The sequence below is a fragment of the Canis lupus genome, chromosome 3 (assembly GCF_003254725.2).
Source record: "Canis lupus dingo isolate Sandy chromosome 3, ASM325472v2, whole genome shotgun sequence".
In the NCBI taxonomy this organism is placed as follows: Eukaryota; Metazoa; Chordata; class Mammalia; order Carnivora; family Canidae; genus Canis; species Canis lupus.
Window position 1 is genome coordinate 28,008,000 of NC_064245.1, and position 17,583 is coordinate 28,025,582.

Below are 17,583 nucleotides of genomic sequence, written 5' to 3' on the forward strand. Positions count from 1 at the left end.
AATAAATAAATAAATCTCAGAACTCAATGAATTGTGTTTTGAATTTGCTAATGGGGAAATGGATTCATACATTATTTTTTCCATACATTTTTAGTATGGATATGCCGGTATTTCCTGTGTAAGCTGAAAGTGTTCTGTGTGGCCAGACATACAGAACACAGGGCTCACTCAGAACCCAGCCTGAAACGCCATGGGTCAAAAGCTTTCGCTGAGCTCCCATCTACTTCTGGGCTGTCACACTCACCAACAGGACCATAGTTCATTCTCATGATAATTCTGTGAAAGGTATTACATATACTCATATTTAATTTAACAGATGACAAGACCAGAGAAGTAAAATAATTTGCCCAACATTTCCCAGCTAGTAAGCAGGAGAAATAGAATTGAGGTTGAGGTCCTGCTATATGGCTGCTGCCAGATAACAGATGAATATCCCCAAAGAACTAAGGACATAAAAACCCTGGTAATATCATATTTTCATCTATGATCACAAGGAAAATGGCAGGAATACCTCAACTGCTGTCCAAGAAAATCAACCTCAAAATTTGGGACATGCATCTGAAATATCACTAATTTCCTTAATAACCTGATGAAGGTCTTTAATCTCTACATTTCCTAATATTTAAGTTTATGTTTTATATAAGAACTGTAAAAAAAAAAAAAAAAAAAAAAAAAGAACTGTAAATAGTTCTAACCTGAAGTAGCTCTTGGGATAATAAGTGCCTTAAGTTTACCACCATTTGTATTATTTGTTGTTGCTTTTATATACATTTAAAACATTTTCAAACTTCAGTGGGTATTCCCCATTTGTAGAGTTCTGAGTTTGGAGTGTATATTTTTTTCCACAGCTATATTTTCAGAATTTCATAAAAATGTACTCCTATCTTCATCTTTAAGAATGCCTAATTTCTGGGACACCTGGGTGGTTCAGTCAGTTAAGCATCTCTCTTCCATTCAGGTCATAATCCCAGGGTCTTGGGATGGAGCCCCACGTCAGGGTCTACCCTCAGCTGGGAGTCTGCTTCTTCTTCTCCCTCTGAACTTGCTGGCTTTCTCTCTCTCTCAAATGAATAAATAAAAAAAAAATTTTAAGAAAAATAAAAAAGAATACCCAATTTCCAAGTCTGAGTCTGTCCTTCCTCATAAGCAAGACTCTTCATTATAGATGTTAATTCTGAACATTTTGCAGATGAAGGAAAAGGTAAAACCTACCCTATGTGGCTGCCCTCACAAGCCTCCCCTTGGTTGGACACTGCTTTCCCCTCTACTCTGTAGGTCTCCCTTTAGGGAACGTGCGCTTCTCTCTCTTTCTATTCAAGAAACTGATAACCAACTAGATTTCAGGTTCTTTCTTGCTTTGGGGTATTTCCGACTATTAATGGGCCAAATATCCCCTACCTTTCTGATGAGTGCTAACATTTTAGTCTCAGAAAGCTCTACTTAAAATGTTTTATATTACAAATATTTTATATTATACTAAAATATTCTTTGGAGCAAAAATCAAGCAAAGGACATGGGAGAGAGAGAATGGCCACTTTATCTAGCACTTGGAAATTCTGTGATCGCAAGTGTACCAGGACACCAGGGACCTCTGCAGATTCCTGGGGCGTGACCCAGACCTGATGGGTGAGGATCTCTGGACAGGACCACAGGAATCTTCTATTTAACTGGTTTCTCTGCAAATGATTCTGATGCAAGTGGTCAGAAACACTGGGACGATGTGATGCAATCGGTCAGACCTTTGTCTTCTGGAAAGATGCAGTGCCAATCATCTAAAACTCAGATTTTTATGACCACTCATTTGTGATAGTAAATCCTGCTTAGAGCTGTGAGCAGTCTTAGAGGCGCTTCTTCTGAAAAGTCTAAAACAAAAACCAAACAGAAATACTCACCAATCTAATCAAATACATGCTGCCTGGAGGAATAGTGGTGGCTGTTCCGCCTTCTGCTCCATGATTTGGAGAGAGTGTTTTAGTTCCTCTCCATAAAGTAGAAGGAAAAGATTGTATGATTAGAAATCTGTGGGCTATTCTTAAAAAAAAAAAAAAAAAAAGAAAGAAAGAAATCTGTGGGCTCTTCCTCTGTGGGCCCTCTTGAAAACAAATAAACCTTTGGTTTGGGGCCCAACTGAGAAATGTTTAAATGTCCACATGCACAATCAGATAATCCCCAAAATGCCTTTCCCCTGGCCTAACTCAATTCAGATAACTGTGTTTGTCTGTGAGAAACCCTCAGAGAAAACATTCAGGCCAAATGATCTCATGCCTGGATTTTGCAAAACAATATGTGCACAAGACTAGAATTTATATCATCATCAAATAGGTGCCATTCCCCAATCCAGCCCCAGGATTTCACTAACAACGTGGCTGCTTGGCCACATCTGAGTCACTTCCTAGGCCTGGATCCAGGACGGCCTGCAGACCCCTGGCCACCATGCAGACCACATAAGGAAGCAGTTCTGCACTATTTCTAGGAATGGCATCTTTTAAAATTATTTTACACTTATCTCACCCATTTTGCTATCCCAGATGTTTTTTAAAAGGAGGACCAGCTTGACCAAAATGTTTTATTCTTCCTCAGAATAATTTAGATTTTCTATTGTGTCCTACTGAGAGAAAAATCAAAGGTGTGCGGTGGTGGTGATGCCTGACGTCCCTGGAGATGCTGGACTAGTCTCTAGTCTAGATGCTGGAACAAAATGCTGCAGATTTGTTTGCTGCCTTGTGGTGTTAGCTACCTTTGGGCCCCTGTTTGGGGGCCATATGGAGGACTCAGATGCAACCTCTTCTTTTCCAAGGAGAGTGAAGAAGCAGGAAAAGTTGTTCTGGCTTGAACCTCTGACCACAAACAGTCAGTCATTACTCTATGGTGCCTGAATTTATTAGACTATATTTTGTAATTGAAAAGCTCTAACATCATTTTCCTGGTGGTCACTTCCAGAAGGTCCACCTTCCACCTGGTATATGTGATCTATATGTGTATTTTCATTTTCGTATTAAGGAGAAGAGTCCAGGAGAGTTACTCCATGTCTGTCTGTGGGAAAGAGGCTGCAGTAGGCTGGTATGGCTTCCTAGAAGGGGGTACACTCCATCTAGGGATTAGAGGATGATACCTCTGAGCCTAAACTTCCCCACACATTGCCTGTTTCAAGTACCTCCATTGTTATAAGGTCGGAAATTTATTTGATTTGACAGATTTCCTCTTTAAGAGGTCAAATAAGAATGGGTTGGGGCCTAGAATGCTCTTCCTGTGGCTCTTGTTACCTTATTAACCTGCTTCTATAAAAATTAAGTAACACCTCTTGCAGAAAGCTTTTCCATTTTTGGATCCTGGCCCTTCTACGTGCTCTGATAGGCTTGGGCTGTGTTGTCAAATCTTGCTGGTGGTTAGTGTTCTCTGCTGGCCATCTTGAAGGATCATCATTTTGTCTCCATTGGGCCCAACACACAGTCATTAGTCTATAAATAGTAACTGAACGAGCCCCAGTACCCTCTCTTCTAAAATAGGCATGGCAATGGTAATGATGCCTTTCTCAGGGTATCTGTGAGCATGAGATGAGATAATTTATATCAAAATGTTACTGAACTGTAAAGCACTATGCAAATAGAAATCATTATAACTTGCCAGGAGGTGGGAGGGAAGTCTCAAAGAGGTACATAGAAACCTCACCACTTTGAATATTTTCCTGAGGCCTGTTCTAAGTGATTACACCTAGAAGACAGTACCACAGGACTTTGCTCTGTCTTTATACCAAGATCCTTTGCTCTGTGTGCATTTGAAAGGACTTAATCCCAAAGGTGTTTCCAGAATTCATCTTCTTATAGAATAACCAGAGGCTGGAAAATGAGATGCTAATTCTCTCAGAATCTGTTTGATAACTAGTTTGATGGATAATTGCTTTAATTACTAAAGTTAAGAGCCTGAGGTTGAAAGAAGTAAGAATTTACTCATCACTCATGTGGACCATGATCCACCGTGTGGTTATGTTTTCAGTATTTTGTTTTTGTTTTTTTGTTTTTTTTTAAAGTTTTTTTTTTTTAATTTTTATTTATTTATGATAGTCAGAGAGAGAGAGAGAGAGAGAGAGAGAGGGGCAGAGACACACAGGCAGAGGGAGAAGCAGGCTCCATGCACCGGGAGCCTGACGTGGGATTCGATCCCGGGTCTCCAGGATCGCGCCCTGGGCCAAAGGCAGGCGCCAAACCGCTGCGCCACCCAGGGATCCCTGTTTTCAGTATTTTGGCAGGTAGAGCTTCAGAGGTCCTCCCCTTATACCTGTAAGGTCCCAGAATCCCAAGTTGTACTTGTACTTTCTTTCTTTTCCTTTGCTTGTCCTTGATCCTTTTTCCTTCTTTTTCCAAGCATTATATCATTTTCCACTTTTGCTTTTCTTTCTACCAACTTCTTCCTTGCTTTTTAGAAAACTTCCTTTCCAAGTTTTTACATATTTAAAAATGGCTGGTCCTTTGAAACCTGCAACCAGGGAGGAAAAAAAGGTACTGTTCTCCTTTCCTGAGTATTTACGTTGCTTGCTTTTTGGCACAATCATCACACCATTGTGGTATTTCAGGCCCACCACATCTTAGAAGACTAATGTGAAAAATTTAAAAGAATTGTAACCTTGGGGCCATTTGCAAAGTGTTCATTCTGTGAACACAAAGTTTAGTGAGCTTGAATGTCAGCTTATCTCATGTTTCCATTTGTTGTTCATTTGAATGATAAACATACTCAATTTATGGCTCTAATCTTATACAGGCTGAACTTAGGATCTGCCTAGACATTTCTGGTCCTTTTCCAAGTCTACACAGTTTCCAGTGATTGCCTCCTTGCAGCTCTTCACTATGATCCAAGGTTCTTTATTTGCCAAACTGTATATTATGTGGGGAGATTGGTGGTTTTCTTTTTGGCTATTTCTTTACTTTCATAAATTAAAAATAAGGTATGCAATACTCTTAGGACTTGGTAATCAAATCTATCCATCCTTTCTTTAATCAAAAGCTCAGTGAAGGCCTATTGCGGGCCAGGTATTGTGCTTGATCCTGGGGGTGCAGTGATGACAATCATAGAAACAGTGGAAACAGTGCACCTGCTGTCATGGTGCTCACAGTCTAGCACATGCATCATAGAGAGAGGTAATTGTAGGGCTAAGGTACAGCCCCTATGGGCCCAGTTTAACACTAATCTCAAGAAAAAAAAAAACTGCATCAGGGGTTCCTGGGTGGCTCAGTCAGTTAGGCATCTGCCTTTGGCTCAGATCATGATCCTGGGGTCCCGGGGTTAAGGCCCACATTGGGCTCCCTGCTCAGTGAGGAGTCTGCTTCTCCCTTCCTCTCCCCACCCTGCTCATGCTCTCTCTCTCTCTCAAATTAAAAAAAAAAAGAAAGAAAAGAAAAGGACTGCATTATTCAGAGGCTTACACAGAAAATATTTTATTACATCCTTCTGAGTGTCATTCTTGACATCATTGTTAAAGTTAAGACCATTTTTTTCTTATTCTCAGCACAATGCAGAAATTTCCCCCAATATTTTCCTAACGAGAATCCTCCATATATTTCAGTAGAGTAGCTATTAAGCTGCCCTTTCCTATTGTTCTATTTCACCATTTACTATGAAAGGTCTTATTTGTTGGGAGTTCTTGCAGAGCTCGTGGATGTAATCAAGCATAATTTGTAGGAGGGTTTCTTGAGAGAGAACAGAGTGCTAGGATTCATCCTGAATAATAGTGGTCAGGACTTAAAAAAAGAGATTTTTAATTTTTAGAGAGAAAAAGACTATGTTCTGTAAGTATAACATGGGTTGTTTTTTGTTTGTTTGTTTGTTTTTGGATAATGTATGTGGGCCACTAGAATTAAAGGAAGGTGGAAGCCCTACGTAATATATTTTTCATCAGCAATTTTTCATACAGCCCAAAATCATACTGGATTTTGTGCAGCATTCAAAAGAGATGTAATGCCTGACATTATACAAAGAGAGGTGTCGTTATTATAAACAGCACTGTGGTTACAGTCTGGGTGTGCGGCCTTTTGCTGAGGGCAATGGCTGACTCTACAAGTTCAAGCACTTAATAGAGCCCGAAACCCTAAGTGTTAGAGCTTAGCCTCCATGACCTGTGTGAACACTCCCATCCCGTCACTTCGCAGGGAAGCTTACCAATATACACAACAAGCCTGGTGACAGCATTTGGGTCTTTGAAGGCAGCTGCTCTGTCGATTAAACACTCTTATTTTCCTTAAGAATTCCTTATATGTTATCCTGGTTGCCTACTTTGCATTCCAAGTCCCACCTTTCTTACTTTGCTACATCTCTTAAATTGCTCCCTTTTTTCTTTTCTGTTGCCTTTACCTGCACGTCTGTGAAAACCGCCTGTCCATGGACATGATCAGATGGTTGAAGTTTTGGGAAATGCAACATCAGGCTCATTTTTATGATTGTCTTTTGGAGGACATGGGAATAAAGCAATGGCCATAATCACTGCCAATCATCCCGGGACAGGAGTCAACATGACATCTAGTTTTGTTTTGTTTGTTTTGTTTTGTTTTGTTTTGTTTTGTTTCTAATGACATCTAGTTTTAACTTTCCCTGCAATCACAAAAAAATGAGGACTAACACTTCTGAACCCAGGAAAGTAATGTTCCTCCTTCAAGCCTGAGAAGAGAGAATTCTAGGCAGAGCAAGTGTTTGTTATAGAAACACTGTCCTATCTCTTCAGACCTCTCCCCCACCTTCAGAAACCATCAATGGCTTCCCATGACTTAAAGTATAGAATCTAAACTTCTGAGCTACCTTTCAAGCACAAATATGTACCAGCAATATATGCTTATAATACATAAGCAAATATGTATAAGAAATATCTATTTCTTGCCTGTCCTACCCAAAATAAAAGCTCTGTGCTTTCCTGCTTTTCCTCTTTGGTTACAGCTGTTTCCTCTATCTGATATGTTTACTTCTCCCTGCCTCATCACAACCAACAATTCTCAACATTGATCACCTAACTCAGTCACCCATGAAACTTAAAAAAGAAGGAGGAGGAGAAGGAAGAGGAGGAAGGAGAATTCAGCAACTAGACCCCACCTCAGACCTATGTATCACCACTCTGGGCTAGAACCCAGCACATATATTTCTTTAAAATGCACTGAGAACAAAAAATAAAATTTAAATTTAAATTAAATGCATTTAGAACCACTGGCCTGCCTAATCCACTACTGTTCAATTCACATCCCACCTCTTCTGGGAAGCCCTCCCTGACTCTCCCAGGGAAGAAAGTCCTTCCTGCTTGCCATTCTGAGTAGTCTCCCTGGCACCCAACACTTCAGCTGTATTTGGCCCTAAGTTAGCTCAGAAGCTCTTTGAAGACAAGTCTTCTAACTTTCTAGTCTCTGGCCCCTAGCACAGTACCTTGCCCTCAGTCATCTTGGTAAATATTTACCAATGGTATGCCCCAGGCTGGAGGGGCAGGTGTAGTGACTACACAGAGATACAGAGCACGCAATTGAAGAAAACCAATGCTGGGAATCCAAGGCAGGCCATGGCGGCAACAGGGAGTTGGCTAACACTTCATATCCCCGGGCAAAGGTAAGCTGTGTGACACCGGGAGCTCACTTAAGTCCAGGTGAGCCCATAGCAGATCCCGAGCAGGGGAAATACCACGATGACTCAGAGGAACCACTGCATTTCAGGGGCTTGGGGAGGCAGCTTTCTTTCTTTCTTTCTTTCTTTCTTTCTTTCTTTCTTTCTTTCTTTCTTTCTTTTTTAATATCTTTATTTAGTTATTCATGAGAGACACACACACACAGAGAGAGAGAGAGAGAGAGAGAGAGGCAGAGACACAGGCAGAGGGAGAAGCAGGCTCCATGCAGGGATCCCGAAGTGGGACTCGATCCCGGGACTCCAGGATCATGCCCTGGGCCAAAGGCAGGCGCCAAACCGCTGAGCCACCCAGGGATCCCCTAGGGAGACAGCTTTCAACTGGAGAGAGGCTACCCTCTGGGCCAGGCAGACAAATGGACTCTCCAAGGTCCAAGGGTTTTAAAGGACAGACAGCAGATTTGGCCAGGGGGCTGGGAGTAAGGCGAAAAACTGGAAAGGAACTCTTCCAAGATGGAGTTGAAGAGAGGAGTCCAAGAGGAACTGAGAGATTAGAGGCAGAGGAGGCAGGCCTGATAAACCTCTTGAGCCATCTTTGAATTCCTCCTGAATTACCCAAGTCCCCGACTTACAGATCAGCTGACTCCTTTATTCCCTTGCCTAATTCCCAAAGTAGTTAGGTGCTTTAACGTGACCTGTGTGCTGGGCCGCAGGCAAGGACACACACGGAGGCACCCTGTCTGCTGACAACCACGCGTCCTCCCACGGAGTCCTACATTCTGACGACTAGCCTGGGGCAGCCAGCCTGGCAGGAGCCTTTGAAAAGTCCCCCAAAGAAAACCCTACCAAAAGGCCCTCTGTTTGGGAACTGCCTGGGGAGACTGTTTCATCCCCAACCCTCCCACGTCTGTGATTCCACAAGTGATTGATATTTTCTAAACAGAGGAACTCGATCTTACAGATAACACACTTATTGAAACATCCCCACTCTACCACAGCTGAAGGGGTCCTCCACCAGAACCCCTGAGGAGAAGCAAATTAAGAAAACAGTCTGCTGGCCCCAGGGTGTCCCTCTCCCTTGACGGTGGGTCTCAGGGTAGTGGAGACTCCTGAGGCCTCACCACCCGGTGACCCCGGGGCAGTAAGAAGGGAATTACCCAAACAGCAGCCTCTGTGCCTCTCTTCTTCCCCCCAAAACCTTCTGTCCCCAAACAGTCTCCCCTCAGTCTGCTAAACACCTGCTCTGTGGCTTTGGGGGTGGGACTTCTAAAAGGAACCTGAGACCTAACAACCGTTTCCTGCGTGCCCACTGCGAGCGGGCCCTGGAGCTGCTCCACGCTGAGCTCACTTAAATGTCAGACGGTACAACCCTGTGAGGTAGGTCTGCTAATCCTGATCCACAGGGCCGAAACGCAAAGCCTGCCGGAAGTTGAAGGCCGTGTCCACTGAGATTTGGGTGTTGCCAGCCCAGGGCTTTCTGATTCTACTTAACAATAAGGGTCACCACTAACATGTATTAAACATTTAATACTTGTCAAGCTTGTTTCTTTTATTTTTATTGAGATATAATTGACATATAACATTGTGTAATTTAAGGTCTATTGTGTGTTGATTTGTACATTTATGTATTGCAATATGATTACCCACATAGCTTAGCTAACACCCTATCAATGTCACCTAACTATATTGTGTGCGCGTGCGTGTGCGTGCGTTGGGAACAATTAAGACCTGCTGTTTTAGCAATATTGAAATCTGCAATATAGTATCGTTCTCTGTGATCACTATGCTGTGCGTTAGATCTCCAGGTCATCTCTATCTGCTGGTTGCAAGTTCATATCCTGAAGAAACGTCTCGACTTCCCCAAGTCCCACACATTGTGATAAGCACCCTCCATGTACCCACTAACAATCCTATGAGGTAGGAGACACTGTTAGCATTTTTCCCTTTTACTTATGAAAAAACTGATGTGCAAAGAGATTAAATAATGTTTCCGAGGTCACAGTATTATGGGACATGACTGGGTTTTACCTCAATAGGTGGTCTAGGTGCTTCCCTTGGGAGTCCTGGGGTCTTCTCTACTCGGCCTGCCGTGGCTTTCTCAAGCTGGTGGCAGAGGATACCATCCAACAGCAATGCAGGGCAATTGGTCTGATAGAAAACTAAGGTCTTAAAAAAATGCTTCTTGACATATTTGAGGCTCTTAACAGAGCTGTAAGGAAACCATGAGGATTCTCTAGTGGAATGTGCACTCCTGGTCAGTCACTAGCAAGCACAGAAACGGGCCTTGCTTAGGAGGGGATTTAACACTGGAGCAGACAAAATGTTTTCTAACATGAGGAAATGGTTACGTCACGGTGGTTAAGCCGGGGGGAAAAGCTATGAGGCTATCTACAGCATGATCTCAGTGTTGTAAAAAGATGCATAAAAAAGATGAAATCAATGAACTTACAGTTTTTCGAAGAAGATTTTTATATTTTTTTAAGTCAAACAACAGCAAGAACAATCCTTCTACTGGTGTACATTTTTCTTAGTTGAGTAGAGCTCCCCAGAGGAATTCTGAGGACCTACTGTGCCCGTGGCTCGATGACACAGGTGCCTCTGCCTTCCCTGGGGAAATCTGCATTCTGGTGCTGGCTGGCTGGGCTGTGAAGTCTCCTCTCCACCACCACCCCGGGCCAGGGAAAGCAGCCTGAGCTCAGCCCAGCTGGGGCTGGGCAAACTTTTGAAGCAAATGGTGGTATCTTGTACACTTCCTTCCAACTGCTTCCTGCGTCCAGGTGCTCCTGCCACCCAGCCCAAATCTAGCATATACAAGGGAGCTTAATATTTGTAGACTGAAAATACATCTCTCCCTTTCACTCAGTGTAGTACGTTCCTTAAGTAGAACAACTCCATTGCTAATTATTAACTAATAACCTTGAACAAAATTCTTTATCCTTTTACACATTTTCTTTATTGAAATTAAATCAGGGTTGTATACGTGCAAAGGAAAAAGCCTTACCACCCTTCAGTCTCACCCTTCCTTTTTTTTTTTTTTTTTTACTTCTGCAAGGTAAACTGGTGGATTTTAATATAACAGAACACAAAAAGCTAATTGATTTGGTTTCAGATTCCACATCGAAACTAACCTAAAAATCTATCGTTTGTTGAATCTGGGTGTCATATCAAAGGAGAATGAGTATCCACTATTATCTAAAAAGGACATTAAAGTCTCCTTTTTCCATCTACATATCTATGTGAGATGGTTTTTCTTCATACACTTCATTTTGTAAAAATTTTTATTTATTTATGATAGTCACACACACACAGAGAGAGACAGAGACAGAGACAGAGAGAGAAGCAGGCTCCATGCACCGGGAGCCCAACGTGGGATTCGATCCTGGGTCTCCAGGATCACATCCTGGGCGAAAGGCAGGCACTAAACCGCTGTGCCACCCAGGGATCCCTCTTCATACACTTCAAACAGTATTGTAACAGCTCGAATGCAGAAGCAGATAAAAGCACCCAACTCTTTTCTACCAAGTCATTTGTAAGAAAGGTTTACAAAAATATAAAACAATGTTACTCTTCTCAGTGCTTACTTTTTGGTGTTAGAAAATAGTTTTTTATTTGAGATAAAATTCACATAACACAAAATTGACCATTTTAATTAGTTTAAAGTTTATAATTCCGTGGCCTCCAGTAGGCTCACAAGGTTGTGCAACCACCACCACTGTCAAATTTCCAAACATGTTCATCACCCCAAAAGAGAAATCCCATACCCATTAGCAATCATTCACCATTTCCCCCTCCTGCAGCCTCTGGTGACCTCTCATCTGCTGTCTCTATATTTACCTATTCTGGACACCTCATAGAAATGGACTCATAGGTGTCCTTTGTGTCTGGCTTCTTCACCGAGCCTAATATTTTCGGCATTTATCTATATTGCAGCATGTGTCAGTAGTCCATTCCATTTTATGACTTAATATTATGCTCTGTGAATATACTACATTTAACTTGGACATTTGGTGTGTCTTTACTTTTTGACTGATACTATAAAGCGTGCTATAAACATTCATGTACAAGTTTTTGTTCGGGATCCTGTTTTCCAGTTCTCTCAGGTACATACGTAGGAGTGGAATTGTTGGGTCATGTTTGAACCCTATCTCTAACTTTTTAAGAAACTGCACAACTGTTTCCCCAAGCAACTGCATCATTTTACATTCCCATCAGCAATGTAGAAGGATTCCAATTTCTCTATGTCCTTGGCAGCACTTGTTCTTTTCCCTTGTTTTGTTTTTTATTATAGCCATTCTGGTGGGCGTCAAGGGGTATCTCTTTATGGTTTTGATTTGCATTTTCCTAATGACTAAAGATGTTGAATATCTTTTTGTGTGCCTATTGGCCATTTGTATGTCTTCTTTGGAGAAATGTTTATTCAGATCCTTTGCCCATTTTTATTTGGGTTGTCTTTTTGTTATTGAGTTATAAGAACTATTTATATGTTTTGGGTACTATAGCCTTATCAGATATATGATTCTCAAATATTTTCTCCCATTCTGTGGGGTTCTTTACTTTCTTCATAGTGTACTTTGATGTACAAAAGTTGTAAATTTTGATGAAGTGTGATTTATCTTTTGTTTATTTCTCGTGGGTGCCATAGCTAGTAATCCATTACCAAAATCAAGGTCAGGAAGATTTGCTTCCATGTTTTCTTCTAAGAATTTTATAGTTTCAGCTCTCCCATTGGGTCTCTGATCCATTCTGAGTTGTTGTATAGTACGAGATAAGGGTTCAACTTACCCTTACGCTTGAGAGGTTCCTATACATTGGTCATGAGATAATGACCAAAGAGTAAGACTTGGGTCATTAGATACTTGGTCTCTCCTGGAACTTCCCACTCAGCAAATAATTTCAAAATGACTTTGTCTTCATGTGGGATATAGTTCAACATAAGTTCTCTCAAGATATAAATAAGGGGTGCCTAGGTGGCCCAGTCAATTAAGTGTCCAACTCTTGATTTTGGCTCAGGTCACGATCTCAAAGTTGTGGGATTGAGCTCTACATCAGGCTCTGTGCTGGGTGTGGAGCCTGCTTAATATTCTCTCTCTTTCTGTCCCTCCCCTCCCCTCTAAAAAAAAAAAAAAAAGGATATAAATAAAAACCTAGTAGTGAATCTTCTAAAAGCATTTTCTTATCATCCAACTGCCATATAGAATGTTTAGTTAGGCTACTTTATTAGAAAAATGGCTACAAAGAAATCCTGGGCTTGGTTAGGGCTTGGACACTAAACACCAAAATAGAAATGGACATTTAGTTCCCCCACTCCACCACTACCTGGAATCGCCTGAGATAATAGTTGAGCCACCATGGCTACAGTTTGGACTTTGTAAGATGCCATAAACTGTTGCTAATAATTTCCGTGAAGATTTGTGAGACTTGGGTTATAAAAAGTATAATAAAACTATGAATTTATTAAAATTCAACTTATGCATATAAAGCATTATTAAATGGCTTTATTTTGCAATGTTGAAAACTGAGAGAAATGAATACATTTTCTCAAGGTAGCTCCTTGAAGAACACAGTATATGCACAGTCTCTTACATTAAAATGTTTGCAGGTTGCTGGCATTGCTACCTTCAGGCACTGGCAAGTTTCCTTCACTTACAATGTCATGAGTGTGGACGTTTTGGGAAGTATTCTGGGCTGAGAGAAAGAGAATCTATGCTTCTGGACCACAGCCAGTTTCAGACAAAGGATAAGAAAGATTTAACAATTTGTTTTCTAAGTTTGAAATGTTTCTCCTGAATTCCTTTTGTGTTATCAGTAAACATGGTAGCTGCTTTTTCTTTTGAGGTCTCTGAGGTTAAAATGCACTTTGAATGATTGTTTACTTTTGAATAGGCATATCATATTGTCTTTCATCCTATGTTGAAATGGTGACTTTCTACCAGGTCAAAGGAAGTTCGGGTTTCTAAGGGAACTTTGCACTCACACATAGAGTCCCACATTAGAAGATACAGAGATTGTTTCTGATGTGGCTTTATTTTTAGGATGGTTTTATTGATTATTTTTCATGTTAATTTTGATCCCATCAGCTATCAATAAATGCATTATGAGTTGCACTGAAACTTTATTTTGACTTGAGAATCAATAATCCCAATAGGATTTGAGGGCCTTATCTGGGTTACACAGTTATGGAAGCTTCTGAAGTAGTATTGAGTATAAGTGCAAAAGAACAACTCAAAACAAGGGGAAATTTCTCTTAGCTTTTTAGTTATTAAGTGTTAAACTAATGAACGAGGTGGTGCCCATTGGGAATACTGGTTTAGACAACTGGTGCATTTTACATGTTCTCATAAATGACAACGATATTTGATTCAACCCAATTTGGCTAAATGTCTAGAGAGTCTCCCAGACTCCATCAGAACCTAGATGGTGAAGTCCCTCGGGGGAATCTTTCCCAGGGCCTGTTAGCTATTTTTCATTTGGCTAGAAAGCATTCAGTGTACCAAGATTTATCAGGACTATCTAATAATCGTTGGTATAGTCTGAGTGACCAAGATAGAATTTGGTGTCTTCTAGTGCCTGAAGGCCCGCCCTTGGCTTGGGTCCAAGGAAGGTATAACTGTGCCTAATTCCACAATCTGGTGGCAAAGGGAAGGATTTGACACTGATCTTTAAAGTTTCCAGGAGGGAAATTCTCATTCTATATATCTGTGGCCTATGGCCTCTTGCACTCTGTAGGAGCGCTGACAGTACTGACTTCATCTTTGGCCCTCTGTCTTGTTTATGTTCATTTGATGATCTCTCTTGGGGCTGTGTGTTCTGGAGATTAATATATTCCCTTAGAAATGCCCATTAAGGCCAGGATGGGAGGAGGCTTGTTTTTGCCTTCCATGAATCTGTTAGAGATAACATGGTCTTTCCCCTTCCTGACACACAAGTGGTGCTCCAAAATCTAACTAAAAGTTAGCTGTCAATTAGATACATGCAAACCCTCTGACCTCACTACAGTGTTTTTCTGCATGTCCCCTCACTCTCTAAAATTAGACTAAGATCCATACTTTTTAGAGAATAATTATGTAGCTGCCATGGGTTGTCCTCTGCTGGATCTGCCCACCTTTCCTGTATACCCTTCATATCCTGCCAAGACACACACCTCAGTAATTTACCCTGATTAAAATTCTATGTAAACTGAATGGAGTGACCTGATTTGTTTTCTGGCCTCAAAGTGCCTTCTCTGTTTGGGGGCTACTCTACTATTCCTCCCCTACCTTCTAACATATTCATATGAGGGGTATATCACATTTTCCATGCCTCCTCGGGCATCTCATCCTTTGTTCCACGTTCAGTCCTTCTGTGGCTGACACAACATGTCATGTGTCACCCAGCCTGGAAACCTGGAGGTCATCCTTGATTTGTTTTCCTTCCCTGAGCACCTAGTTGGCACTGTAAGCCTGCCACCATTACTTATGTTGGTCCTTATCCCCACTCTCTTGGAATATGGGTCTCTCCATTTCTGATTTTGTTCTCATCTAGTCCCTTTCCTCCCATAGCAGGCAGAGCAACCTAAGACTGGGCCATCCTGGGGTTGAAAACCTTCATTGGCTTCCTGGGGACCTTGAGTTGAACTTCTTAATGTGATTCATAGGATGTTGGGTTTCTCACTAACATCCACCCCCCCCCCCTTCAGTCAATTTCTTATCTCTCACTTTTCTTTTCTGTGTGTTCTTCAGCCACGCACTTGCTGATGCTTCAGGACCTTTGTTCATTCAGTCTCCTTCGAGTGGATTGCCTTCTTCTATCTTTCAACTTGTGAACTCCTACTCACTCCTGAAAACAGTGTCATCACCCCCAGAAAACCTCCTTCCCCTCCTCTCACTTCCTTTCAGTAGTGATAAGCTTCTTCGGCACCCGCTCTCTAGCGCAGCACTTTTACCCAAACCCTTCTCTGCCACTCCAAAAGGCTGGGTGCCTATAGAGAGTTACACATGCAAACTTCACATCCCCAGGCTTAGCACGATGCTCAGCACTGTGCATTAGATAAACACTGCATTCCACCTATTTATTTAATTGTGGTCCCACTGGCAATCAAAATATACACTCATCTTCATTGAACTGCATCCATTGGCTAGATTTTAAGCACTTTGAGGATAGAGTCCATGCTTAGCCATCCTTGTATCCCTCTCTTACACAGTAAGCAAATGTTACTCCTGGTTGTTGGTAGTACAACCGTTTCTCCTATCATTTCTTTTCTTTTTTTTCCCCAAGATTTTATCTATTTATTCATGAGACACACAGAGAGGGAAGCAGACACAGGCAGAGGGAGAAGCAGGCTCCATGCAGGGAGCCCGTTGTGGGACTTGATCCCAGATCTCGGGATCATGCCCTGAGCCAAAGGCAGTCACTCAACCCCTGAGCCACCCAGTGTCCCTCTTTTTTTTTCTTAATTTCTGTTTATAAACGGAGATATATTTCACATGCCAAAAAGCACACTCATTTCAAGTGTACAGTTCAGTAGTTTTTAATATATTCACAGAACTGTGCAACCATCACCACAATCTAATTTTAAAACATTTTTGCTGCCCCCAAAAGAAATCCATACCCATTAGCAGTCACTCCTCACTTCCCCCTACCCTCCTCTCCACCCCAGCCCTAGGCAAACTTGAATCTATTTTCTGTCTCTATAGATTTGCATATTTTAGACATTTCATATAAATGGAATCATATAATATGTGCTCTTTTGTTATTGGCTTTTTATACTTAGCATAATGTTTTCAAAGTTCATCCATGTTGGAGCACCTGGGGGGCTCAGGGGTTGAGTGGCTGCCTTCCACTCAAGGCCTGATCCCAGGGTTCTGGGATCGAGTCCCACATTGGGCTCCCCACAAGGAGCCTGCTTCTCCCTTTGCCTACGTCTCTGCCTCTCTCTGTGTCTTTCTCATGAATAAATAAATGAAATCTTTTTTTAAAAAAAGTTCATCCAGAGCACTGGGTGTTATTCTATGTGTTGGCAAATTGAAAACCAATAAAAAATAAATTTATTAAAAAAAAAAAGTTAAAAAAAAGTTCATCCATGTTGTAGCGTGTACCAGTACTCGACTCATTTTTATTACTGAATAATATAACAAATGTATATCGTATGTATATAACACCTTTTGTATATCCATTCATCAGTTCATGGATATTTGCATTTTCACTTTTTTGCCTGCTATGAACGATACCACGTGAACATTCTCTATAGGTTTTGGTGTAGACCTGTTTTTATTTCTCTTCTGTACATACCAAGAGAGGAATTTCTGGGTCAAATGATAGTTCCATATTTCGCCTTTTGAGAAGTATTAGACTGTTTCTCAAAGCGGCTGAACCATTTATAATCCCACAAGCAGGGTATGAAGGTTTCACTTTCTCTACACTAACAACAGTGTTATATTCTGCTTGCTTTATTTTAGTCATACTGGTATATGTATTGTTTTCATTTGTACTTTCTTTTCTTTCTTTCTTTCTTTCTTTCTTTCTTTCTTTCTTTCTTCTTTCTTTCTTTTCTTTCTTTCTTTCTTTCTTTCTTTCTTTCCCTTTCTTTCTTTCTTTCTTTCTTTCTTTCTTTCTTTCTTTCTCTCTCTCTCTCTCTCTTTCTCTCTCTTTCTTTCTTTCTTTCTTTCTTTCTTTCTTTCTTTCTTTCTTTCTTTCTTTCTTTCTTTCTTTCTTTCTTTCTTTCTTTCTAGAGAAAGAATGCAAAGAGGGGCAGAAGGTGAGAGAAAATCCCAAGCATGCTCCACACCCAGCATGGGTCTCAGTCTCAGGAACCTGAGTTTGGGACTTCAGCCAAAACCAAGAGTCCTAGGCTGAGGCAACTGAGCCACCCAGGCACCCTTCATTTGCACTTTTGTAATCACTAATGATGGTGAGCATCTTTTCAGGTGTTAATTATCCATTTGTATATATTCTTTGGGAAAACATCCATTCAGATCCTTTGCCCGGTTTTTTTAAATTGGGTTGTCTTTTATTTATTTTTAT